This window comes from Lynx rufus, unplaced genomic scaffold (assembly GCF_022079265.1).
Source record: "Lynx rufus isolate CCGP_SWC_20201006 ecotype Redwood Valley unplaced genomic scaffold, mLynRuf1.p SCAF_1, whole genome shotgun sequence".
Taxonomy (NCBI): Eukaryota; Metazoa; Chordata; class Mammalia; order Carnivora; family Felidae; genus Lynx; species Lynx rufus.
This window is the reverse complement of record NW_025814823.1, coordinates 206,306,763-206,332,810: the sequence shown is the minus strand read 5'-3', so window position 1 is coordinate 206,332,810 and position 26,048 is coordinate 206,306,763. Positions and strand designations below refer to the sequence as shown.

At 38.8% G+C, this 26,048-nt stretch overlaps 2 pseudogenes; one reads left to right on the top strand and one right to left on the bottom strand.

The window, feature by feature from the left end:
• Positions 1–2,083: 2,083 nt before the first annotated feature.
• On the bottom strand, positions 2,084–23,696 carry LOC124510227 (beta-arrestin-2-like; annotated as a pseudogene).
• A 439-nt stretch (positions 23,697–24,135) lies between these two features.
• LOC124507474 (40S ribosomal protein S4-like) lies at positions 24,136–24,924 on the top strand (annotated as a pseudogene).
• The last annotated feature ends 1,124 nt before the right edge of the window (positions 24,925–26,048 follow it).

The window sequence follows — 26,048 nt, the reverse complement described above, 5'->3', positions numbered from 1 at the left end:
AAGAGAAAAAAGAAAAAGAAAGAAAAAAGAAAATTTGAAAAAGTGAGTACACTGAAGTAGACTAAAATAAAATGATGGAAGTAGATCAAATAAAGTATTTTTTTCAAATAGAGTAGAATTTGAAAAAATTTACACAAAGTAAAAAATATAGTAATAAAAATTAAAGACAGATATTTTTAATAAAAATTGAAAATAAAAATGAGTTTTTTCTTTCTGTATTCAAGAAAAAGAAAAGAATTGTAAAAGAGAAAAAGGATAGAGAGAGAAAAAAATTGAATAATGAACCTGCTAACAGATTGAAGTAGGACTGAAATTGCTTCGTTTTCCCCTAGAGGTCAGTCCATGTAGCTCTTTATAGTCCATACATTAAGCCGGCAGTGAGGTTTGTGTTCTTGAAGAGCGAAGTTGGCCCAATTGGGCGGGGCTCGGTGTAACAGCTCCACTTTCCACTAGATGGCGCTGCTAGCCTACTGGGGTGGATTGCTGCGGTGCTCGTCAGTGCACATGCGCATGCACGGGAGCGGTGAAAAATGGCGCCACCCAGCCACCCAGTCTGTTCTTCCAGATCAGCAATTGCGCACTGATCCTCCGTCTTCAGCTCTCTTCCACTCTCCTCTTTTCCACTCTCCATGACCAGGCCCCAGGCAGTACCTCTCTCCCAAATTTTGTCTCAGATGCGGCTGTTTTCCCCAGCCCCTTACTTCCGAAGGACTGCGGCTTTGACCCACTCTGCCCCTCTGTGGGAGGGTCTCACCGAACAATGGCCGAATGAGCAATGGCCAAATGTCGGCTGCACCCAGGATGCCCGCTGGACCCTGCTGTTGCCAGTGTCCCAAGACTGCGGCCAGATGCCAGCCCACCCCCCAAAAAGTCGTGAGACAGTGTAGCCTCAGCATTTCAGGGACCATGGAAAATCACAACACACATCTGGCACCAGGCTTCACCCTCAACAACCTTGCCCCAGCACCAGCGAATGTGGCTGCCTTCTGGGGTCTGCTGAGACCAGGTGGCTTCAACAGTCTCTACCAAATGTCCTTCCAGCAGTGGAACCGCTTTTCCACGTGTGGCCTGAGAACCTCCTGGACCCCACTCAGCTCCTGGGGATTCACCTTTCCCACCAGAGCACCACCAGGTATGGAGCTGCGGAGTTGCAGCCTTTGCGCTCCCCTTGTTTACAGTCTTAATGGAATTTAAACCCTCTCCTTTCTCCTTTTTCCCTTTTTAGTTTAGTCCCTGCAGCTGTTTCGAATTTTCCACTTTCTCTCCAGCTGCTTTTGGGGAGGGGTGCTTTTCCCATATGCTCCCCCCTCCCCAGTCTCCGTCCTCTCTCCACGCAAAAGGAGTTCCCTACCTTTCAGGGCTTCTTGCTCCCCAAGTTCAGCTCTTAGTGTTGTGTACCTGCTGAATTCTGTGGTTCAGGTTGTGCAGATTGTTGTGTTAATCTTCCAATCGGTTTTCTAGGTGTGTAGGATGGTTTAGTGTTGGTCTGGCTGTATTTCATGGACGCGAGACACACAAAAAGCTTCCATGCTCTTCTGCCATCTTGGCTCCTCCCCTTTTCTAACTTCCATTAATATTATGTCTTTGAACCATAGGTAATCTAGAAGTGTATTACTTGTTCCAAATATTTTATAATTTTTTTCCCTATTAAAGGGTTTATTTTCTTCTTTATGTTTAGAAACAAAGAACTGACCTCACCCTCTCCCGCCACATCCCACCTCAGCCTTTCCTATTGAAGGAAAAGGGAGGAAGAGTGATAGCAGGGGTGTTGGGGGGGTGTTGAATGTGAGAGTTCTTTCTCCCCACTTTGCCTACGGTCACTCCCCTTTTTAGCATCCCCCTCCAAAAAATATAGATTTGAACATGACTTGCCACCCATGGTGGGGTTGGGGAAACATAGCCAGAGTCAAAAAGTAATACCCATTCTCAACAAAAAAATGGGTTCAGAGAGTGTCTGGCTGAAACTGGTAAGGGAGGGAGGTGGGGAGAAGGATAGCTGAGGAAGCTGCTGAGTGGAGGGAGGGCAGAGAGCCTGGGACCCTCCTTCTCCCTGCACCAGCCACCCCCTCTTTGCAGCTCTCTTCTAGCAGAACTGGTCCTCGCCTTTCATCCCCTTCCGTGGTTGCTGGGCAAAGTCCTCAAACATGATGTCATCGTCTGTGGCATAGTTGGTTTCAAATTCAATGAGGTTGGTGTCCACAGGGGCATCAGCTTCAGGTGCGGCTGTCTGGGGCCCAGGGAGGGTGATGTGCTCATGGGGCTTGGGGTGCATAAGAACAAAAGGCACATCAATGGAGATATCCCCACCACGAGACACCACTAGCTTCACCCTGACCCTGTAGAGCCCCAGGATTCCCAGCACCTCCTCTTTGGCACCCTCCTTCACGATGGTGCTGGAATCCAGTTTGGTGTCCTTGTGCTTGAACTTCCCATCCAGGCCAAGACCACGCTTCTTCCAGTTGTTGCTGAGCAGTAGTGTGATATACACCTTCCGAAGGTGGAACCGGGTGACACCTGGTCATCTTGCTCAATCTGAGCCACAGGACACTTGTACTGGGCAGTGCTGAGAGGCAGATGTTGGCGTGCTGTCTCACAGAGACTTTGGTCTTCTTGATGGTCTTGGTGGAATTGGTGACAGGGACGTTGATGTTGAGGGGCTCCCCTTGGTTGTATAGCTCTTCGTCCAGGGAAGCCTCAGGTACAGGGAGCAGTCAGACATAAAGTGAAGTGTGGTTTCTACTGAAATCTGAGTGCCTGGTTTCTTTGGTGGAAATTGCAGCTTTTGGATCACCAGACACACAAAGTTCCTTCTGTGGCTTTTCCTTTTCTAGTGACTTAGCACAGAGGCTCGAATCTCAAAGTCTTCCCCACAAGCCTTCCTTGTGTCTTCTGGGTCTGGCTACAGTGTGACAAAGCAGGGCAGATTCTGGGGTATTATATCCAGGTCCTCACGGTCATAGCGGAAGGCATCAGTGAGGGTCACAAACATTTTTTGGTCCTTCAAGTAGTCAGGGTCCATAAGCACCACGTCATTACTTTGTCCAGGGTAGTCTGCAAAGTCCCACTTGCTTAAGTACACGCTGAGCTTGCAGTTAGGGCTCAACTTCTTGGAGACCCTGGTGCCAGGTTTCTCCCCATGGTGCTCACATCAGGTGCCCCAGGGGTTCCCGGGTCCCTGGCTCCTAGTCTCCCAGCTTGCTGCCAAGTTCTTGCTCCTCCCCAACCATTGCCTATGCATGCATGACCTCTGCTTCCAAATATATATACAATAAAACCTTGGTTTGCCATCATAATTTGTTCCAGAAACATGCTTGTAATCCAAAGCACTTGTATATCAAAGTAAATTTCCCCATAAGAAATAATGGAAAACTCAGATGAGTCGTTTCACAACCCAAAAATATTCATATAAAAATGATTTACAATACTGTAATATAATACAAAATCATAAAAAAATACAAAATATAGAGAAAAATAAACAAATTAACCTGCACTTACGTTTGAAACCCTTCACGACCAGTGTGGGGGAGACAAGAGAGAGGAGGGTCATTTTGTAGGACGACTTCACTAATGGAATCACTGCTATCTATTGGTTCAACAGAATCTTTTTCTTTTTGTGCAACTTTAAACAAGAAACCTATCCAATGACACTTGCTTTTGCCTCCTTTTGAGGATTTCATGGAAATGAGACATTGCATTATTATTTAACAGATTCATCGCTTGCATTGTTACAGCCTTATTTGGGTGGTGCTTTTCTACAACATTTTGCACCGTTTCCCATATTACATATCTCCCTAATCTCATTTGAAGTGAGGTATTCCCCTGCCTTTTTCTCCTCCTCCTCTGCAGATGAGATGAAGACATAGACTTCTTATAAAATCTTGCAATTTTGGCCACTCGCATACCTTGTTCGTACTTCTCGATGATTTCCTTCTTAACTTCCACAGTAATCATCTCCTTCTTCTTACCACCTTTCTTTTTCATATTTTCCTGCATGGGGGCTATTGTATATGCTCGCATAGCACGTTGACTACAGTGCATAATTAATAAAATCTTGCTATATACTGTATTTAATGTACCTGGCAATAAGGCAGCAGAGGAAAGGGTCTATATCTGCAGGCAGCCTGACCTAGAATGAAGCAAAGCATTCCTAAGCTTACTCTTGTATGGAAAAGCAAAGGACTGTTCATAGGTGCTTTGAAGTGACAAAAAATACACTAATGCCAGTTGTGGGCACCTTCCAACGTTCTGAAATATCACTGCTTTCTGTCAAACACCACGGCCTGAGGCCCAGCATCTGAGCATAGGAGACAGTCACCCACAATCCCTCAGGGAGAGAGAGAGAGAGAGAAGAACCGTTGCCTCAGCTGTGATCATGTGACATTTGGCATCACATGCTACTCATATTGCAAGACATCACTTGTTTATTAACATTTATTAGAAATGTTCGCTTGTCTTGGGGAATACTCGCAGAACAAATTACTTGCAATCCAAGATTTTACTGTGAGATACATGTGTGTGTGTGTGTGTGTGTGTGTGTGTGTGTAGTTATATATAACTATGTAACTGTGATATATGTATATATATAGTTTAAAAAAACATATATATGTTTTAATTTTAGAGAAAAAGAAGGTGGGGGAGTGGGAGAGAGAGGCAGACCTTGATCCCACGACCCTGGGTTCACAACCACAGCCAAAATCAAGAGTCACTCACCTAACCAATTGAGCCACCCAGGCACACTGCTTCCAAATATTTCAGAATACATATGCATAGCTAAATTCCACTACTCTTTGGGATTATAATTATATATCTCCATCCCTCTAAACCATTGAGACTTGCATTATGACTCAACATATGATCATTTACCAATATATGGTAAATATTTCACATGTACTTGAAAAGTGTGTATAAAGAAGTTTTATAATCTTTTATCTATTTTAATTAGATCAAATTTATTAAAAGCAACCTTCAAATCTTCGATATCTTTACTGAGTTGCCTGTTCTATCGGTTACTATTGAGAAGTGCTTTAAAACCTCCCAACAGCTTTACCCATCTCTTGAGTTCTGGCTCTCTTCAACATCCTACTAACTTTTGTCTCCCGAGCACTGTGAAGTAGGAAAAAGCTCTGATCTGCTGCTTTTCATTAGGACTCTGGCCTGCAGCACTTATATATCAGAAAATTCCTTAAAAGGAAAAGTAGTAGAGGGGCGCCTGGGTGGCTCAGTCGGTTAAGCGTCCGACTTCAGCTCGGGTCATGATCTTGCAGTCCGTGAGTTCGAGCCCCGCATCAGGCTCTGGGCTGATGGCTCAGAGCCTGGAGCCTGCTTCAGATTCTGTGTCTCCCTCTCTCTCTGCCCCTCCCCTGTTCATGCTCTGTCTCTCTCTGTCTCAAAAATAAATAAACGTTAAAAAAATTTTTTTTAAAAAAAAAGGAAAAGTAGTAGAGAATTTCTCTTACTGCAGTGGATTTTCCTTTTCTCAGGTTTCTTTGTTGCTAAAGTATTTCTTGCCCTGATTATTCTCTTTTTTTTTCTTTTAAAATTAAGTTTTGTTTAGTTTTGACAGAGAGAGAGCAATCGAGGGAGGGGCAGAGAGAGAGGGATACAGAATCCCAAGCAGACTTCCCTCTGCCAACGTAGAGCCTGATGTGGGGCTCAAACTCATGAACCATGAGATCTTGACCTGAGCCAAAGTCAAGAGTCTGACGCTTGACAGACTGAGCCACCCAGGTGCCCCTATTCTCTTTTTAATTTCAACATTTAGAGTTGCTTTTCTAGAAGGTTTGTTTTGATAGGAAATACTCTGCCAGAGAGAGAGAATCAAAACTCACATATGCATAGTTTCTGATTGGTAAAGTAACACTTCTGTTTTGTAGAAATTTGGAAAGTCAGAAAAGTAAAAAAAGAAATTAAAAAATCTTCCACCATCTTCACCTGGCTAATTCGTAGTCATCTGTTTTCTACCTCATTTAACTTTTTCAGTGTCTAATCAACCCTCATTTATATTAAATTAGCTGCTATTCATAGCACCTTGTATTTTTTGTTGTTGTTTACACTTTTCACAATGTGTTACTATAGATTTATTTCTGTATTTATTTGATTGGCACTTGTCTCTTTCACTAGATTATTAGTTCTAGTGTTGCAAGGACCACGTCTACTTCTCTCTGTAAACATATTATCTATTATGGACTATTTGATATGTATGAAATATGCTTTTTGAGCAGTATTTCTTTTTTGTGTGCATATATGTGTATGTTTTCAATTAATATTCTATTCTGCATGTAATCTCTATGTGTATTTTCCCATTTTCTGTATTTTAAAAATTCGTTTGATGACATATCATATACATTTCTCCATAGGAAGACTGTCTTCTAATACTAGCTCAGTCACCAACTATTTGACCTTGGACATATCAGTTAATATTTATAGGTCTCAGTTTCCTCATCTGTAAAATAAGGAAATGATAATCGCCTTAACTACTCATTTGGAGAATTGTCAAAAGTAAATGAGCCCCACTGATATGCAAGGAAATTGTGGCATAAAAGATACAGAACATGAAATAGTTAAACAAGGATGCATTAAACTGTTGCTACCATTGTTGCTTGATGGATTGTCTACAAAAAGACCATTGGGACCATAAGTGATATGAAAGAGCCATGTTTACCTCATATCTCTAGGGAAAATGTAACACTTTCTATTGACCACATAAATGGAGAAGCTCTTCACACATAGAATGTTTACATCATTGCAAAGGGATAAGTATCATAGAGCAATTAGGTAAGAAAACAACATAGAGCTAAAACAAGATGCAGCTATTTCCATTACAGAAAAGTAGGCAATTAGCTTTTTGTAGAGCACTTTAGCGGGTGGCAAACATCTGCAGAAATGTAATAAACACTCAGTTGCTTCTAAGTAAGTGCATGAGCAAAAAGAAATAATTGCAGTTATTAATAAGGGATGAGAAGAAAACAATCTCTCCCATCTTAGAAGATTGGAAAGAAAATCACCATGAGACAAACCCAGATGACATGAGATCATTTATTCTAACTATCCTGGGTTATCAGTAGGCGTTATGAGAATCTTATCAATGTATGTTTTTCCAGGTTAGTTAATTCTTTCATTTATTTGTTTTTCTCTTTTTGGTATAATATACATATGGCAACATTATCACTACTGAATACCGCTTCAATCATTTCCACAAATATTTGCTTTCTTGATAAATTCTTGAGATTAAATTAACACCTTCAAGTATCGCTATATGTGATATCTGGATGGGTAGACCCTACTAACCATTTGAGTGAAGGTTTTAGAACTCAGAGTTTGCAAAACGAGGTGAACAGTACTACCTACGTAATGCTCTATCTCAAGAATGATCTTCCCAGATGAACTTTGCATTATTTCTTTCGAAGAATAAAAGTAAAAAGCACTATATAATTGCAAGGCATCAATATAGAAACACCCCCAGAGTACGTAGATTCCTTGTCTCAATAATAGAAATGCCACTTTCCCTTAATGTTCAGGGAAAATTCTAGCATTCTCCCAATAAGTGAAACTTTGTTATTCTAAGTTTCTTTTGTTTGGAAAATGTTGCATTACTCGGGAACTAGAATCACTTCATCAGAGAATTTAGAAATAAATATACTTCCCAAATGCTTGTTCGTTTAAATTCTATCTGGCAAAGTGGCCATTTAATCAACAGAGTGAGAAAAATAGAGATTTAATCTATAGCTTAATTGGGCTGGCAACTAATGAATGTTTCAGCTTCTTCTAGCTCCTTCTTCTAGCTGAATGTAGGAGCTAGAAGAAGCTGAAACATTCATTAGTCTGTGGTTTCTCCAATTTTATAAATGATTATTGGTGACTAATGAAGCAATCCTCTACCTCCTCTGTACCATTTGTGGAAACAGAAGCACAGAAAATCCTCTGCTTTTACACTGCCATGCTAAGGTGACTCCATTTGTTAAAGATGCCAAGAGAACACAATTACTCCTGTTCATTAATTACTAGTTAAAGCAGCTTTACTACCATCAGAAACTAAGAAAGTTATGAGAAATGTCAAGGTAGTAAAATATGGAAGTACATTTGCAACTGTGAATTATTCAGAACTCAAGACAGACAATTTATTACTACTTGTTGCTATAATAAATCCTCACTAATGGAGCCCTATTAATTAGGAGTTTGGGATGATTTGGAGTCTTGGCTGAGATCTGTCCTTTTATTTATTAGAAAGACATTTGGAAAGCAAGTTAGTAGTCAAGCAATAAGGACAATATATATTTTTTAAAGTCCAGGCTCTCTGCTGCCCTTCTTTATTAATAAATAATAAATGCCATTGTTGCATTTTTTGACCTAGCAAAAGAGGAGGATGCAAAGGCAAGTTTTGTCACACATGAAACCATAGTAATAAAGCCTGTAGACCACTGAAAAGAAGAGAAGAAGAGGAGATGAAAAATTTAAGGAAATAATGGGCAAGAGATGAGTCATGAGCTACGCTCATGAGTGGTGTGCTGGTAAATGTTTAATAATTGTAGCATCTTCCAATTTCTGTGGTGTAAATACTCACGTTATGGACAATTTCAAGCTACCAACCGGATATTATTGAGTACAGAGGTAGAAAGAGAAAATATACATAAATAACCTCAAGGGCATAGGTATTATTAAAGTCTATTTTACTACTAAAATGCTGATAAAGTTAGTAAAAATGTATTAAGATGATAAGGATGCGATGATTTGGGGTATTTATTGCTTTTGTTTTTAATTAATTTAAACCTAAATTCATATAATTTAGTTTAAAATAAAGTCTGGTTTTAATAACTAGCTGGCAGCATTCCTAAACTTTCATGAGCTGGTATATATAAGTTGGCTCTAGTATACCATTACATCTTGGTAACACACTCTGTCTCCCAGAGTTGAAACCTAGGGTGCAGCAAAATATATCCAAACAAATTGTGAGTCCAAATAAATATTGGAGTTTGAACTATGATACCTTGGACATAGATGGAAACGATTATAAAGCTTTCAGAGAAGCCCTGAATTCAGAATGGTGTCACAAACAATATGGCAGGCCAACAAGAAAGCAGGAATATTGCAGGAAGTAAATGGACCAGGGATAATTTTCCTAATTGTGGGAAGCCTATTTGTCATATCCTCAGCTCTTGTGTGCCTATTGAGAAAACTCTGATAGAACAGGAAAGGCCTTGATTAGATGCTATGGCAAGGAACACATGTTTCATGGTGGGTGTCAGCATAAAGCCTCTAAAGACCAAATAGAAAGACTCGTTCAAAATGAATGCCAGTTGTAGATGCTGAGCAAGTCATTAGGACAAAGCCCATTACCGTGGCAGCCAACGTGGTGTGAAATGACAGTCTGTGGATTCGAGGCCCCATCCCACCACCTCTATGAGTGTTTGGATGAATCTGAAAACAGAGAAGGTAGAAAAGAAACCCTATGACAGACCAAGAGATAAAACTGATAGGAATTTAAATTTTGAGCTGACTGAATATTTACCTTGAATAAGAATATTAATTTGAAAGTTCAAAATATTTTTCTTCAGTCATTGAGTTAGGGTCAGGAAGGCAAGAAGAACTCACAGAAAACAAAGTTACATTTTTGAGGTACGTCTGAGTTCTAGCAGGTAAAAATACCAGTTCCACTATAGTCAGTACACCCTTGTAAGGAGACCGTTTCTTATTTTAAGAAAATTTTCAAAAACCTCTCTATAATCTTAAAAATCTTTCCATAATCTATTTCTTAAAATAACTTCTAAATTGTGTTTCACTCCCAAATACATTTCTAGCTAAGGTTTTTACATTAAGTTTCTTTCTCGTGTTTACAAAAGCCTTCAGAAATCTCATGTTTATGGTTTCAGGCATTCCCAGAGCAGTGTTTCTAAATCTGAGCTTTCAGTTCTCCTGATTTACAGCCTTGAGGTCACCATTTATTTCTTCCTTTCCCCAGACCTATATGCCCAGTCAACAGGCCCTTTCAACTCTGCCTTCATGGGCTTTATTCCTTCTGATTCCTCCTGTCTTATCTAGAATCCAGGCTCCTTCCACCTCATGTTTAAGTAACTATGATAGTCTCCTAGCTGATCTCTCTACTTTCAGCCCCTTCTAAAAGTTATGTTGGCGTTGTTTCCTAGTACCCTCTGTTTATCATATCCACACTCTTGCTCTTAATCCACAATAACTCTCTTATGTTGAGTCTAAATGCTCAGCTTGATAATCGCCCTTTTCCATCAGCCAGCTGGTTGTTAACAGAGTGTTGTAATTCTTTCCTACCACAAACTGTTCTCACGGCAAGCAACTTGCCTTTCTGTTATACTCGTCAACTTTCCACTTGTCTGCTCATTTCTCTATCCTCCCCTGCCCTTGTCCTAAAATCTCTTCAACCCACTCATGAAAAACCTATATGCTCTCAGCCAAATCCCATTTCGTACTCTAAACTTTCCTCACCTCTCCAGCCCCTAGGCCAAGTTCCAGATTACAGTATCTATAAGGCTATAATCTGCGTCACAGAAAATGCCATTGATTAGACATTTTCTTGGTCTGCTCATTATGTCTCATGTATCAAACCAGATTGTAAAGTACTTAAGAACAGTTTAGATCTTCTCCTTGTATATTCTTCATAACACTTAGCACAATATTGGGCTTGTGTGTTGATACTTAAAATTTTTTTTTTTGAAAAGCCATTTATTTATTTATATCCATTAAGCAAATCTTATTTCCTTGGTTTATTGCAATATACATTTGGGGAATAAAATTCCATTCCTTTAAGGATACTTCATTAATTGAAACTAGCCTTTTTCCAATCCATCTAAACTGAGATGTTTACTTGCCTATGGCAATTTTTAAACATAATCTACATGTATGTGCTATGGATTAGTATGAAGTAGTTTATTTTTTGCGAGTCTGTTTTAGTCAATATACTTGATTATATCATAGAAAAATAAAACCACTGACCCATCACCAACCTATCAACCATCCCTTTAGTTATTTAGCAATGCAGGATTGGGTAGTAACTGGTTTATTTATTCGTTTATTTGGCAAATGTGAATCAGACACTTGTTTTGTGTTAGGCATGAGTCTAGGACCTAGGTAGGTGGCAATGTACATATGACCCCTTCTTTCAAAAGCTTAGAGTCTTTTAAGAAGATAAACTAAACAATAATGAAAAAACAAGTTAAAATACTATGGAGGCAGTGAAGCAGTGTGGGTAGAAGAGCAAGTTCTGAAGTTGGTCGGCTTGAGTGGACCATGGATGGGCTCACAGCCTTCTAACTGTGTGATATTGACAAATTTCTTAACCTTACCAAGACTCACTGTCTTCATTTGTAAACGTGGAATAAATGTAGTCATCACAAGAATCAAATTTAAAAACTTAATGTAAATTACTAGAATTTAGACGGCCATCTAAAGTACTAATAGTAAGTATGTATAGATAAATTTGTAATTTTATTATAATCACAAATATTAACAGCGTAATGAAGACAAGATACAGGTTGGCAGTGCAGGGGCAGAGTCTGGAATCAGGAAGGTTTCCCTTGGGAGGTGAGAAAGAGAGTGGTCTAAAAACTAAATGGTGGGATTGGAGGTTGAACTAATCCACAGAAGAAGATAGAATTTTAGAAGAAAGGCAAGACTTATGGTCTAGAAGAAGAGACGGGGTGGGAGTGCAGGAAAGAACACCAACTTCTATTTCTTGACCTTCTGGTACACTTGGTAAGCAGCAGCTACCACTGGTAAAAGATTAAAAGAGAGCCTGGTTTTATTAAGGACAACAGATAAAGAAAGTGTTAAGGCCACAACTGGGCTTGTTTCAAGTGCAACTTATTTCACCAACCTAAGGATGGATCTTTGACTATAACGTATCAAAGAGTAACGGAGCAGGAAATGGGTCAGTCTTCAGGCAAACGATTAACCAAACTTAGTGTCATTTGAAAAAAATAAATGGATTGAATAATTTTCATGTTGACACTCCCATCTTATGATTTACGGGTGCCTTGTTTTTCTCTTAGTTTGTGACATTACAGATATTACAAATAACTATTCACTTATGTTAAAGAAATTTTTTGTTCTTGGCCTTTGTAAGCTTGTAGAGGGCTTCATAATAACGCATTAGGCTTTTAAAATAGAAGGTCTTGAATTTGGCTGATGTATTTTAAGTTCCTGATTTATAAAGCTCTTCTGGGAACAATGCAACTGGTTACTGAACTAGACATGACTGTTAGTATTTAGTGTGTCTGCTGTCTAGAGTGTGGGGGTAGCAATAGCAATGGGTGACCTGCCATATCCCCTTAGCTCACCCCTACACACTGAAGCCTGCTTAATGAAATCTCTGCTACTCCCCACCTGAGGCTCGTTAATGACCCTGGGAAGTTTCAGCCCATGCAAAAGTCAAGCCAGAAATGCCAGGGAGTTAATGCTGCTGGAGTAGCCCTCAGCCTTGGACAGTTGGGGATTTGGTAGAAAGATGCTCACACTTTCACACGTTCTCTCTCCTCAGATGGAATAAGTCTGAGATGTGTTCCATATTGTCTCTTCGAACTCTATAGTGGAATTAAGTGTCCCAGATCCTGTCTGCTCCTGACTGAATCAGGAATTTTCCTCTGACAGATCTCCCTTCTCTTTGTTAATGGTTCCCATAGACATATATCCATGCTCCCATTTCTCAAATTTCAAAAACAAACCACAATAAAACAATTACCCTCATTTCAACCTCCAACTACCCTGCATTACTCTGCTTATTTTTTCAGCAAAACTGAAAGTCCCCTATTTTTATGCCAGTTTTTCTTTTTTTTTTATCATTTAATCTTTTCTGTTTTTTGACAGATACAATGACTTCAAAAAAAATAAACAAGCACAAAAACTGTGTCTAAAAAAAGTCTAGAAACTTTTTAACCAGATTTAAAAATGAAAATATTTTACCATAGATGTTAACATATTTTTCTATAAATCATTGTGTTTCTACCAAATCACAAAACTTGGTATGACTTCTAAAAAGTGAAGAACAACACCAGGGATAATTCTCACAAGCAAAAAATTAAATTACTTTAATTCTCCCGATCACTTTATAACATATTTGTAGTATCATTCAAATCTTGATTTAAATTCTTATTAATGTATTATGAAAAGAAATGAAAGAAGGATGAAAAGAAAGAAAACAAATTTGAAAATGATTATTTTTACATTGTCTTGCAGAGCCTCAGGACCCAAAGGAGAACCAGAAAGTCAAATTTTATAAATTTATTCTATATGGAGTGAGAAAGGATTCTAACCCTTATTCAAATTTTTTTTTTAGATTCAAATTTCGGCATTGTAGTACTTTCATGATTTTTTGTTTGTTTGTCTTTAGGTTTTTTGTATGTTTATTTATTTTAGAGAGAGAGAGAGAGAGAGAGAGAGCGAGGTGCAGAGAGAGGGGAAGACACAGAATCTGAAGCAGGCTCCAGGCTTCGAGTTGTCAGCACAGTCTTGTCACGGGGCTTGAACTCAAGATCATGACCTGAGCCCAAGCTGGATACTCAATCAATTGACCCACCCAGGTGCCCCAGTAGTTTCATGATTTTATTTAATGTGTTTATTAGCTAAAATATGAGGCAGTCACATTTAAATGAAAATAGCAAGATTATATACTATCACAGGAAGAGCTTCAGACTACAAGGCTCCTTTCCAAACGTTAGACCTTGGGACCCAGTTATTTAAATGCCTGTTGCTGTAGTTTGGGAATAATAGCACTGAGCCTAGATGGTTTTTGCGAAAATTATTTAAGATAATGTCAAAGAGTTTCCTAACAGAACTAAAGTGCAGTTCAACCAACTGTAATGTAATAGCCTGAACTTAGTCAAAACTCAAATGCAGTTGACCTTGAACAACATGGGTTTGAACTGCATGGGCCACTTATACACACATTTTTTTCAATAAATATATTGTCAAGTTTTTTGGAGATTTTTCTCTTACAATTTTCTTAATATAATTTTCTTTTCTCTAGTTTACTTTGTTGCAAGAATATAACATATAATATATATAGCATGCAACATACATGTTAATTGACTATTGATGTTATCAGTAGGGCTTCTGGTCAAAGGTCAACAGTAGGCCACTAGTCGTTAAGTTTTTGGGGAATCAAAAGTTATATACAGATTTTTGACTGTGTGGGGGTTTGCAATCTAACTCCATGTTGTTCAAGGGTAAACTGTAATTTTTAAAAACTATTATCTACTTTGATTTCCAGCAATAACTCAAAAAGTTGAAAACAGAGAAATACACAACTAAAACCCAGCCATATCACAGAAGATTATAAAAATTTTTGGAAAGCTCACAAGGGATCTTTTCATATTAAACAGGTTTTAAAGCTAGAGACTTGTTGCATGAAAGTACCCACATCTACACATATACGAGGAGATTAACCAAGATGTTCATGGGTTTTAGTTCTGTAATAAAGAACTGGACTCTGGGTCATTATCACAGCTGAGAAATTACATCCTAAAAACTTGAAAAAAAGAATGTAATAAGTTGGTGTTGCCTTTAGGGGATATTGCTCTAATGGACTTGAAAAAATCAACTTACTCAACTTAAAAATTATTAAGTTAAATATTTGATGAAATTTTAAAAAAAGATATGAATCCCACCATAGCTCTTCTTGATGGAAAAAACAAAGAATAAAAAGGTTTAATTGTCCAAGGCTGAACGAAATACATAGCTTATTTTATCCTGTTCCTTGGTATTTATATAGATTTCCAGAGTTTCTTATGTTTATTCCATCATCAGTGTAAACAATGATGTCTAGGCTGTTAACAGGTTCAACTTTAGTTTTAAATCCTATTTTCAAGTCCAAAGCTATTAAATCTCCAGCTGTCCCAATTTTGAGCACTTGAAATTGCAAGAAATCTTTTGTTTTCTGAGATACTAGCACTATTTTGCTACAGTAAGATTTAAACTGTTTCCAGTATGTTACCACCTTACATAAAACCATCAAACCCCTTGGCACAAACATTGAGAATCTAAATTACTAATTGCTTACAGTGGGTGTTAGCTACAATTTTAGGAAAAAGAAATTTCTGTTTACTATTTAGTCCATTTCATTGGCCTGAGTCTATATTGGCAAAAAAAAAAAAAAAAAAGAAGAAGAAGAAGAAGAAGAAGAAGAAAAAGATTATCCAGTCCAGTTTCTAATATTTTCCATATGGCAAACCTATTAAGAATAGGGACACCATCAGGGGTGCTGTTGGCATTGATATGATGTGAGAGTTCTTCATTGAGTCAGAATGTCTTGTATGCATTGAGAGTTATTTGGCATCTCTGGCCTTGTACTCACTAAATGCCTGGGGCTGTCCCAGTCATTATGACAATCAAAAACCTCCTCCACCCATTTCCAAATGTTCTCTGGAAGCAAATCACCCCCAGCTGAAAACCTAAACCTCAGAGGAAGAACTAATTTGTTTTTTGATGCATCTGTTTATTATCCACTTATAGATAACGATTCCTAGGTTATTCACAAGTTATAGCCAAAGTTTTCTATAATTTAATTTTTTTCAAAAGTATCAGTCAGGCTAACATTTTTTTTCTATTCTGCCACAAGCTTAATATAAATTCTAGAACTCAAATATATTTTAAATTCTTAGTCTGGGCAAATGAAGTAGTTACCACGTGGTAGACTTACCAGGTGCGTGCACGTGCACACACAACAACAACAACAACAACAACTTTGTGACTTGGTTACATAATTTTCTGCAGGAAAAAGATCCACAGCAAATTTTTGAGAATCTGGCTTATAAACATAATAATATCAAACTGCTTAATCAGCACTTTCAGACTTCCTCTTTTAGTAAATCCAGAATTGTTCACTAAAACAAAACAAACACCCCATGACTTCTCTAGTCTTGAACACCAGTCTTAAAGATAAACAGTATGAATAAGGAGAAACAGAATGAACATATGAAGCTATTAACAAGTTAGATATGACAAGATTGCACTTCAATTAGTAATGACAAGATAGTACATGAAGGTTTGCTTCCCAAATGCATAAATAAAATCTCCACTCACCTCACATAGACCTTGTCACACAGTCATCTCATATTAGAGAGGATACGGTGTGTTATGTGCTATAAAACATAGTCTATAACAGTTACTGACTTAGTCAATTTTATATCTAGAAATCTTTTTTTTTTTAACCAGCCATTCTAAGAAACACAAACTTCACATGCATGCCCACTACTACAGGAAAGAGGATAATAAAAAAATGGAAAACTTACCATTTACCTATGACTTAAAAAAATACCAGCACAAAATTCAGCTCAACAGCCAAGCCTCAGGTAACAAATTTCATATTCCTTATTATGGCTTTCATCAAGAATCTCAATATGTCTTGAAATGTTTAGGTGAGATGCATTTCTCTTCAAAAACATTCTAGCTTTCAAGACTCAGCTTCAAAACAAAATTGGATAAATATTAAGTTGAAGGTAAATTAAGAGAGACTCAAATCTATTTTAGTGAGAAATCTCTATAAATTCTATAACTGCGTAAAATTTCTAAATGTTTAAGTTTCTTAAAACTTTATTTAAATTTAAAAAAATTAATGTTTGTTTTTTCAAGAGAGAAAGAGAGAGAGAGAGGGAGAAGAGAGAAACAGAGAGACAGAGCTTGAGTGGGGGAGGGGCGGAGAGAGAGGGAGACACAGAATCTGAAGGAGGCTCCAGGCTCTGAGTTGTCAGCACAGAGCCTGATGCGGGGCTTGAATTCACAAACCATGAGATCGTGAAGTGAGCTGAAGTTGATGCTTAACAGACTGAGCTACCCATGCAACCCAAAACTTTTTTTTTTTTTAAATGTGTTCAAGTCCTGTTTTTTTTTTTAGAAGGAGAAACAGCAGAACTAGGAAGGAGGGATGTGAGAAAAAGAGACGAGTGCCCCTTGATGGGTGAGATCCAGCACAGGCTTTGTCTGTGTGTGTGATCAAGGCCACCCAGCAGCCTCCACCAGCCTTTTCCTTTGAGGACAGGGTGTGAGGAAAACCTGGGCAGACATGAATTTTCCATGAGGGTGTGGGTGGGATAAATTGGATCTGGGTCCCTCTGGACCAGGTGAAAAAGCCAGAGCCCACAGCATCCTTGGCAATGCAAATAGAGGCACAACGGTGGTGTTTGGTTTCTTTTTTCTATCATTCTTACTTTTTTTCAACAAATACAAACTAAACATGAAACAAATATTTACTCCAATTTTTATCAATTGTGAATTCAGGGAAAGAACATTGGAGTTGCATCTAAATATTTAAAATCTATCTACAATTATAATGTTTCAAATAGAAACAACAGTAGTTTAAGAATTGTTACCAGTCCTGGAGTGCCTGGGTGGCTCAGTTGGTTAAGCACCTGACTTCGGTTTAGGTCATGATCTCGTGGTTCATGGGTTCAAGCCCTGCATCAGGCTCTGTGCTGACAGCTCAAGCCTGGAGCCTGCTTCAGATTCTGTGTCTCCCTCTCTCTCAGCCCTTCCCCTGCTCATGTTCTGGCTCTCTCTGTCTCTCAAAAACAAATAGATGTTAAAAAAAAGTTTTTTTTAATTGTTACTAGTCCAAAGATTAACATCTTTTATTTCATTTTTTTTAAATTAAGTTTTTAATTTTACTTCCAGTATAGTTAACATACAGTGTTATATCAGTTTCAGGACCTTTTATTTCATTTTTAATGAGATTTTTAAAAATAACAATAGCACTACACCAGAAGGGGTGATTTTTCCTGCTTTCAAAATACTTTTCAAATTCTGGCTTTAACTTTTGGAATACACAGAAACTAAATAAAAAAAGTTCTATTGAATGAAACATATTAACTACTGTAACAAGCAAGACATGTTCTTTTGGAGCAAGGAAAACAACTGGCAGAAAAAGAAAAGAAAGTCCTGTCAATATAGGATGAGTAAGCAAATTCTATCCTTCCTTCCTTCCCTCCTTCCTTCCTTCCTTCCATCTCTTTTCCTTTCTTCTATCTCTCTTTTCTTTCTTCTTTGTCCTTCCTTCCTTTCAAACTCCACTCTTCCTAAAGTGGATTTCACAAAATTGGAATCGAAGAACTAAGGTGGGTAGGGAGGAGGAACAAAGTACAAACAGAAAACAAAGAGGGGTAGATTCATAGAAAACAGAAAATTTATAGTCAACCTACGGTCCCACTCCAATGTGGTAGAAGCTGCTTGAAGTAATTTAAAATGGAGCAGGAGCTCAGGTTCGTACTGTGGTGTGAAAATCAGGAAGGAATTCACCACCGGAAACCAATATGCCTTCCTATTTATTCCACATTCTGCTTCCTGTAGCCTTTCTCCTCAGGAAGGGCCTCTTTCTACTACTTTTTCACTCTCTTGGAGGACTTCTGAGCATACACACCAAGCAGGAAGCTTGGGTTTCCTGGGATGATTTAAAAGATCATTTTGGGGGCACCTGGGTGGCTCAGTCGGTTATGCATCTGACTTTGGCTCAGGTCACGATATCATGGTTTGTGAGTTCAAGCCCTGCATTGGCCTCTGGGCTGAAAGCTTGGAGCCTGCTTCAACTTCTGTGTCTCCCTCTCTCTCTGCTCCTCCCCCACTTGTGCTCTGTCTCTCTCTCAAAAATAAATAAATGTTGGGGCGCCTGGGTGGCGCAGTCGGTTAAGCGTCCGACTTCAGCCAGGTCACGATCTCGCGGTCCATGAGTTCGAGCCCCGCGTCGGGCTCTGGGCTGATGGCTCAGAGCCTGGAGCCTGTTTCCCATTCTGTGTCTCCCTCTCTCTCTGCCCCTCCCCCGTTCATGCTCTGTCTCTCTCTGTCCCAAAAATAAATAAACGTTGAAAAAAAAAAAATTAAAAAAAAAAAAATAAATAAATGTTAAACAAAAAATTTAGAAGACCATTTTAAAGACTATGCATGTGTGTGGATAACTCATTTGCCAATTTTGGGATGAAATTTAATCTTTGTTTATATTTCCATTCTTCGAGATCACCAAAAAATTGGAAAACATTCTTTGATCTAGGACATTTGATGTTATTAGAAATTTTACTTCTGTGTATACTGTGACCCATTTGGTCATGACTAAACCTCATATGTCACTGCTGTTTGGAGTCACTCTGAAAACAGGTGTTACAAAACTGTGAAAAGATTTAATTAACTAGGTAATATGTTTGAACATCCAATAGAAGGTATAAATGTAAAATAACGTCAGAAAAGCATTTCAGACGTAAAACACCACCTGAAAAGCATTCCTTCAAACAGAAGTACATTCCTCCTAGGTACCTGATTCTTTACTCTTTGGTCACAAGGTAAAATAAGTTTTATTTTTCAAATCATTTTGGCCAGTGTTTTCATCTTGGCTACAACCTAAGGAAGACAGATATTGCAATATGAAATGCTGGAGTGTGTAAGTTGATGTGGTTTTTGTTTTCATAACTAGGATTGGATTGAAGCATGGAGTCATTAAATTAATGGTGAAGCAGAAGGCTCTTTCATGGAGGTACCTCCCCAACATTGACCATGGGAGGTACTGACCGTTCTTACGGTGCCCCGTAGAACAAGTGACCATATGCTGGTGATTTACAGGCCAATAGTCCCGCTGTTTCGTTTGAGAAGGATGAATCAAAACTTTCAGTAAGTTGGCTACAGGATGTTTGTTGTTTTAAGGTGATTTGACTTTTTAAAAGGTCTAAATACAAATTTTAAGTAATGTATCTGAACAATATTTACTCTTTGTTTTAAGGTCCTATGAATTCCTCAAAGTTCACATTCAAATCAAAGGTGAGCTTGGCTCAAGGTTTGCCTTTGGTGCTGTCTTATCTTATTTCTCATCACCAACCACCCCCCCTCCCATCTCCCAGCTTTTGCTGTGGCTCCTCTCCTCCCAGACCTCCTGGCTGTTTTTCTCTAAGCATTGTCTGGGGTCCCAGATCTTTGTGCAATAGTTCCTCAGTGTATAGTGTCTTTATTTTTGCTACCTAAAACAATCTGAACTTCCAAGAAATCTTTCTTAATCATCTCCTCTATCAAAATCTCTCTATCTCTCTTTATGGCTTTGGATCCAAGCTACCTAATTTTAGCCAAACTTGTTATCATGCTCATTAGGGATCAGTGGGTCAGTATTCCCACTTTCAGGTTATATTCCTATGTTTAGCAAAGGTCACCTGGAGCCATAACACATAAACTCAAATACAGACAGGACTCCCCCCCGCCCCGCCCCCAATACCATGGCACAAATACATGCCATGGTTTCCAACAAGGACCAGCAGAGAAAATGTAGCTGGTTCTGTGATTCAACCCCATCATTGGAAAACAGTGTGAAAAACCTATGTTTTCCAATGTATGCTTGTGAAGTTATGGGGTAAGGGGATCAACAAAAGCATTCATAACAACGACAGGCAGACTATTCATTTCCCTTTCATAACATAAACCAGAATCAAGTCACTGGAAGCCAATTTTGAATCTGAGGCAGATAATGTTTCCTGTATCCTGCTATTATTTTTCTCCCCAGCATGTGCTCAATGAAGATAAGTCCTGTGAATAATTATCTGACTGCATAAAACCATTAGGCCAGGTTCCAATGAGGTACCACAGCTGTGCTAGGGACCAGATAATAGAGAAAGAACAGCACTCAAGGCTTTTTACATCATCTGTCTCCACCACCACTAGTGCAGTGGAGAGAAGACAGGACCCAGAGTGGGGTAGTCCCAGTTTTCCAGGGTAGGTCACAAGACACCAAGGGTATAGGAGTCAACAAGCGAAGTCGTCTAAGAAAAAGCCAAGAGGACTGTTCTAGGAGATGTATCTCCTAAAACCTGGAGATCGGGATAGTTCTGTCTTTTAGTCTCTACTCAAGCGGAAGAAATACAGTCAGTATGTTACAGTTAACTTTAGCCTCTACAATAAAGCCAAAGTATAGGAGAAGCTTGATGATTCACAAGCATATACTCTGAAGTTCTTTCTCTGGAAGTAATTGTGGTAGGTTAAACAAAACCAACTCCTTAGAACAGGTGTAATTCTCTCCTAGAAAGGGTTTGGAAAGGGCTAATGCGCTGCTACCTATATTGTTCCTCTGACCAAAATGCAATGTTTTGTTTATTTAATTAATGGCTTTCTTCTCATTAGGCTTGCTGCCACAACCAAATGGAGATTTCTCAGCCTGCCAAATCGACGAGTTTGGACTGTTTGCCTTGAGGCTAGCTTTTTGCTTTCTCTCTAATTTTTTAAAAGCTGTCTTAAAGACAGGAGTTTAAGCTACATTAGAACCAGAGGAAAATATCAGCAAACCCCACTGAAAAGAGTAAGTGGATTGCCTAAGGGGTTTGTGCCCCAAAGGTCAGATCTAATTCAATAACAGTCTGTCTGGGAGTCAGAATCAGAATATTTTTAAAAGGTCTAGGTGTTTTCTTCATAATTAGGTCAAAAGAGGTGAGGCTACTCAGCAGGGGCCCATTTTTAAAATAAACTAAAGGCTTCCTATTCAACTCCAAATACAGGTGGAGCAAAGCTAAGTCTATATAACATCAATACATAAAGAATAAAAGTGAAGTATCCATTCTTTCTCTCAGATGATTCGTTTATGTGACATGGATACTGCAGTGCCTGAACACTGTCCTGTTTTCAAATAGATTTGGACCCATACTTGCAGAAAAAGAAAACACAAGAAAGACCACAGTAAGATAGGGGTAGATGTTTAGACGGAAACGTGAGCAGAGATGAAGAAAACTTAGGAAGATGTCATAGTCTTTGGGGGTAAAGGAAGAGAAGTAGCAGAAAGACGCATATGCCGCTCCCGAGCATCAGTGTACTCAGGACGGGTGGCTCTTTCCTGCTGGTTTCTGCTCTGGTTCATAGCATGTCTACACACATCTTTCCTTAACTTGGAAAACTTTGAGAAAAACATCCGTGGGCAGAAGACAATGGCTCAGGGAATTTCCATAGCAAACCATTTTGACATCAATGAAAATCACTGGGGCAAACATGGAAGTCTCATCCCTTTTGTCTGACTTTCATTAAGACAAATTGAATGTTTACTGATTATCCAAGCACATCTTTGTAGGCCGATTGAATGGCTTGAGGAGAAAATATCTTCATGAATGAGAGCAGGAGAGACTTTGGAAGCTTTTCTCTGATGTATAGCAAAATATCAGCACATCTTTTTGGAGGAGAATAGCTTTAATTGCATCCTTTCATTATCAAAAACGAGAATACAATTTTCTGAGAATGTTCCAGCAAAGCTCTTTCATTTAGCCATGGGCACTGCCTGGGAATCAGAAAGCTGGACTCTGGTTATTTTGGGTAAGACTGTCTGGAAAGTTAGAAAAGGCTGCTGACCCCTTGGCTTCACCTTTCACATCTGTAAAATGTGGAGATTGACTTAGGAGTATTTTAAGGTCCCTTCTGGTGCCAATATTCTGGAAATCTATGCTTCCTCCTGACAGCTCAGTGAAAGAGAACCATGTCTCTAGTACATGTTTTGTGGATTACTGTTAATAAAAAAATAGAATAATACCATGGTTTGAATAATGAAGAAATTTTTGTATGTAACTGTGTTTTTTAATCTCACTCCAGTTAGGAGCTGTATGTATAACAAATGGAAATAGAACTTGTAACAGTATGTCTTAGTGTTTATATAGTCAGCCTTCCTCCATGGCCAAAGAAGTATGTGTTAACCTATTACTATATAATCTCCAAAAGTTGTGAAGTAGACAGATTAAAGTTCTTTTTATCAAAACAGCACAAGAGTTCTGGAGAAGATTTTTAAAAAATGCAATAAATCTGAGAGAGCTCTGGAATTTAACACCTCAGTTGAGGGGAGAGATGCAGGACTAAAATGCCCTTATAGGCAAGTAGGTCTATGAAGGGTGGAACATGTTGGCATGGCCTGCCTTGCCAATAACAAGCTGTGTGATGTAAAACGAGTCCCTTAGCCTCTCTGTTTCCCAGAATCCTTATCTATAGAAGAAGAAATTGAAGTGGATGCATTCCTGACCACTTTCAGTCTTAGAGTCTTATGACTCTGAAGGAAGAGATTAAAATGCAGTTAATTACAATTTAATAATATAAATAAATTGCACAGATACATATTTTAAATCCTTAGGAGAATAAATTCTTGTTTATAATTTTATTTTATGAGAGAGAGAGAATATGTGAGCAGGGGAGAGAGGTAGAGGGAGAGAGTGAGAGAATATTAAGAAGGCTCCACACTCAGTTCAGAGCCCAATGTGGGGCTTGATCCCACGACCCTGGGATCGGGACCTGAGCAGAAATCAAGGGTCCGATGCTCAACCAACTGAGCCACCCAGGCGCCCCAAGAGAATAAATTCTTCAGACACTCATTTACATATAAATTATTTATAAGTTAGGGGCGCCTGGGTGGCGCAGTCGGTTAAGCGTCCGACTTCAGCCAGGTCACGATCTCGCGGTCCGTGAGTTCGAGCCCCGCGTCAGGCTCTGGGCTGATGGCTCGGAGCCTGGAGCCTGTTTCCGATTCTGTGTCTCCCTCTCTCTCTGCCCCTCCCCCGTTCGTGCTCTGTCTCTCTCTGTCCCAAAAATAAATAAACGTTGAAAAAAAAATTAAAAAAAAAATGTTTATTTAAAAAAAAAATTATTTATAAGTTAATTAAAACTCATACTTTAGGTATAAAAGAGACCTTAGCAATCAGTACCAAGTGTTGCAAAACTGCCTCATAATTATTTGTGAATGTGCCCCTTACCTTGTGCATTCTTCGAGGGAATAGTCTTGTGTTTCTTTGTATCATCAGTAGTTAGACCAGTACAGATAGTGAATAGATACTAAGTAAAGACTAATTAAATAAATTTGCAGATAAAGAAACAGAAATCTTGAAAAGTTCCACTAAGCTACCTGAAGTCATACAAGTAGCTAGATTGGAGCTTCTGCTTTTTCTGAGACCCAACCCAAGGAGGGCTCGTTCTTTTTAAAGGCCAAATTGATATACTTTTTTCTAAAAACATCATTAGCAATGACATGTTTTCCATGAAAATAGGTCTTTTAAGGACTTTAAGGCAGGCCAAATAAAATTAAATGGAGAATAAGTCACATAATAAATATTCAATAACTATTCATTGATTGATTTAAACTTGAATCAAACTACTCTATCTTCTTAAAAGTAATAAAGTTATCTTTTTGTGCCTAGCACAGCCATGGCTCGTGGTCCCAAGAAACATCTGAAGCATGTAGTGGGCTCAGCATTGTACGCTGGATGAACTGACCGGTGTGTTTGCTCCTCGTCCACCTACTGGTCCCCATAAACCAAGAGAGTGTCTCCCTCTCATCATTTTCTCGAAGAACAGACTTACGTGTGCCCTAGCAGGAGATGAGGTAAAGAAGATCTGTATGCAGTGTTTTATTAAGATTGATGGCAAGGTCCAAACTGATATAACCTACCCTAATGGTTTTATGGATGTCATCAGCATACACAAGACTGGGGAATATTTCCATCTGATCTGCAACACCAAGGGTCACTTTGCTATTCATTGGATTACACCTGAGGAGACCAAGTACAAGCTGTGCAAAGTGAGAAAGATCTTTGTGGGGACAAAAGGACTTCTTCATCTGGTGACCCATGATGCTGGCACTATCTGCTATCCTGATCCCTTCATCAAAGTGACTGACACCATTCAGATTGATCTGCAGACTGGAAAGTTTACTGACTCCATCAAGTTTGACACTGGTAATCTGTGTATGGTGACTGGAGGTGTTAATCTGGGAAGAATTTGTGTGATCATCAACAGAGAGAGGCACCCTGGTTCTTTTGATGTAGTTCATGTGAAAGATGTCAATGGCAGCAGCTTTGCCACCCAACTCTCCAACATTTTTATATTGACAAAAGCAACAAACCATGGATTTCTCTTTCCTGTGGAAACGATGTCTGCCTCACCACTGCTGAAGAAAGAGACAAGAGACTGGCAACCAGACAGAGCAGTGGGTAAAATGCTCTCTAGATGATGTGATTAGAAGACTTTATATTTGAAGATAATACAGCATGAAAAAAAAGTTATATTTCTGGAGTAGCTGTCTGTCTTTATTTCTTCTTTGCCTATATCACACGCCATCAAAGGATGAAGTATATTTTGCCACACTCTTTTATTTTTAGTGTTTTTATTTTATTTTGAGAGGGAAAAAGAGCATGAGTGGGAGAGGGGCAGGGACAGGGACAGAGAATCCCAGGCGGGCTCTGCATTGACAGTGCAAAGCCCAACGTGGGCTTAATCTCACAAACCATGAGATCATGACCTGAGCTGAAATCAAGAGTTGGTCACTTAACCGACTGAGCCACCTAAGCACCCTATTTCTCCACACTCTTGAATCTATCCCAGCCTATCACTGCTTTGACCAATAGAGCCCTGAGAGAGTGACACTCCATTTGTTCTGGCCCTGATCTTTAGGGCAATGGTGGCTTTTGCCTTGGTGTCTTGGAGACTGGAGCTGTTAAACACAAAGTTCAGCTTCAGTGCTCAAGAGGTCCTCAGACTACACAGACGAGAGAGGAGCCCAGCTGAGCTCAGTCTTCTAGCATTCCCATCTAGTCATTAGACGTGGCAGAAAGCCATCTTGAACTGTCCAGAGCAGCTCAGCTTTTAGCTAAGTATCATAAAGTGATCACAGTGGATGACCCATGAAGCAGAAGAATCATACAATCGAGTCCTACTTGAATTTGTGGTTAACAAAATCTTGAAATATAATAAAAGACTGTTATTTTAGGCCACTTAATTTTGGGGTTGTTTATTTGTAATGATAGGTAGCTGAATTCTTTGTTAAAAAGTTATATAATTCTACATTTTCTATAAAAGAAATTCTTTTCTTATCTCCTACTCTTATCCCAGATTAACACAGGTTGGAAAGATTCAATAATGCTGACCAATTTGAAATTTTGCTATGGTAAGAATTTCTGCAGGATGTCAACATTAAGAAAAGCTATGGTTTATTTTAAAGCAAAGAAGTTCATTTTAATGGGATCCATAATATACAAGCTATAGTATCAATTTCTGTTCCCATAAATGTAGCCTTCCCTTTTATAGAGAAATCGAAACAGTAAAAATTTGCCTAACACAGG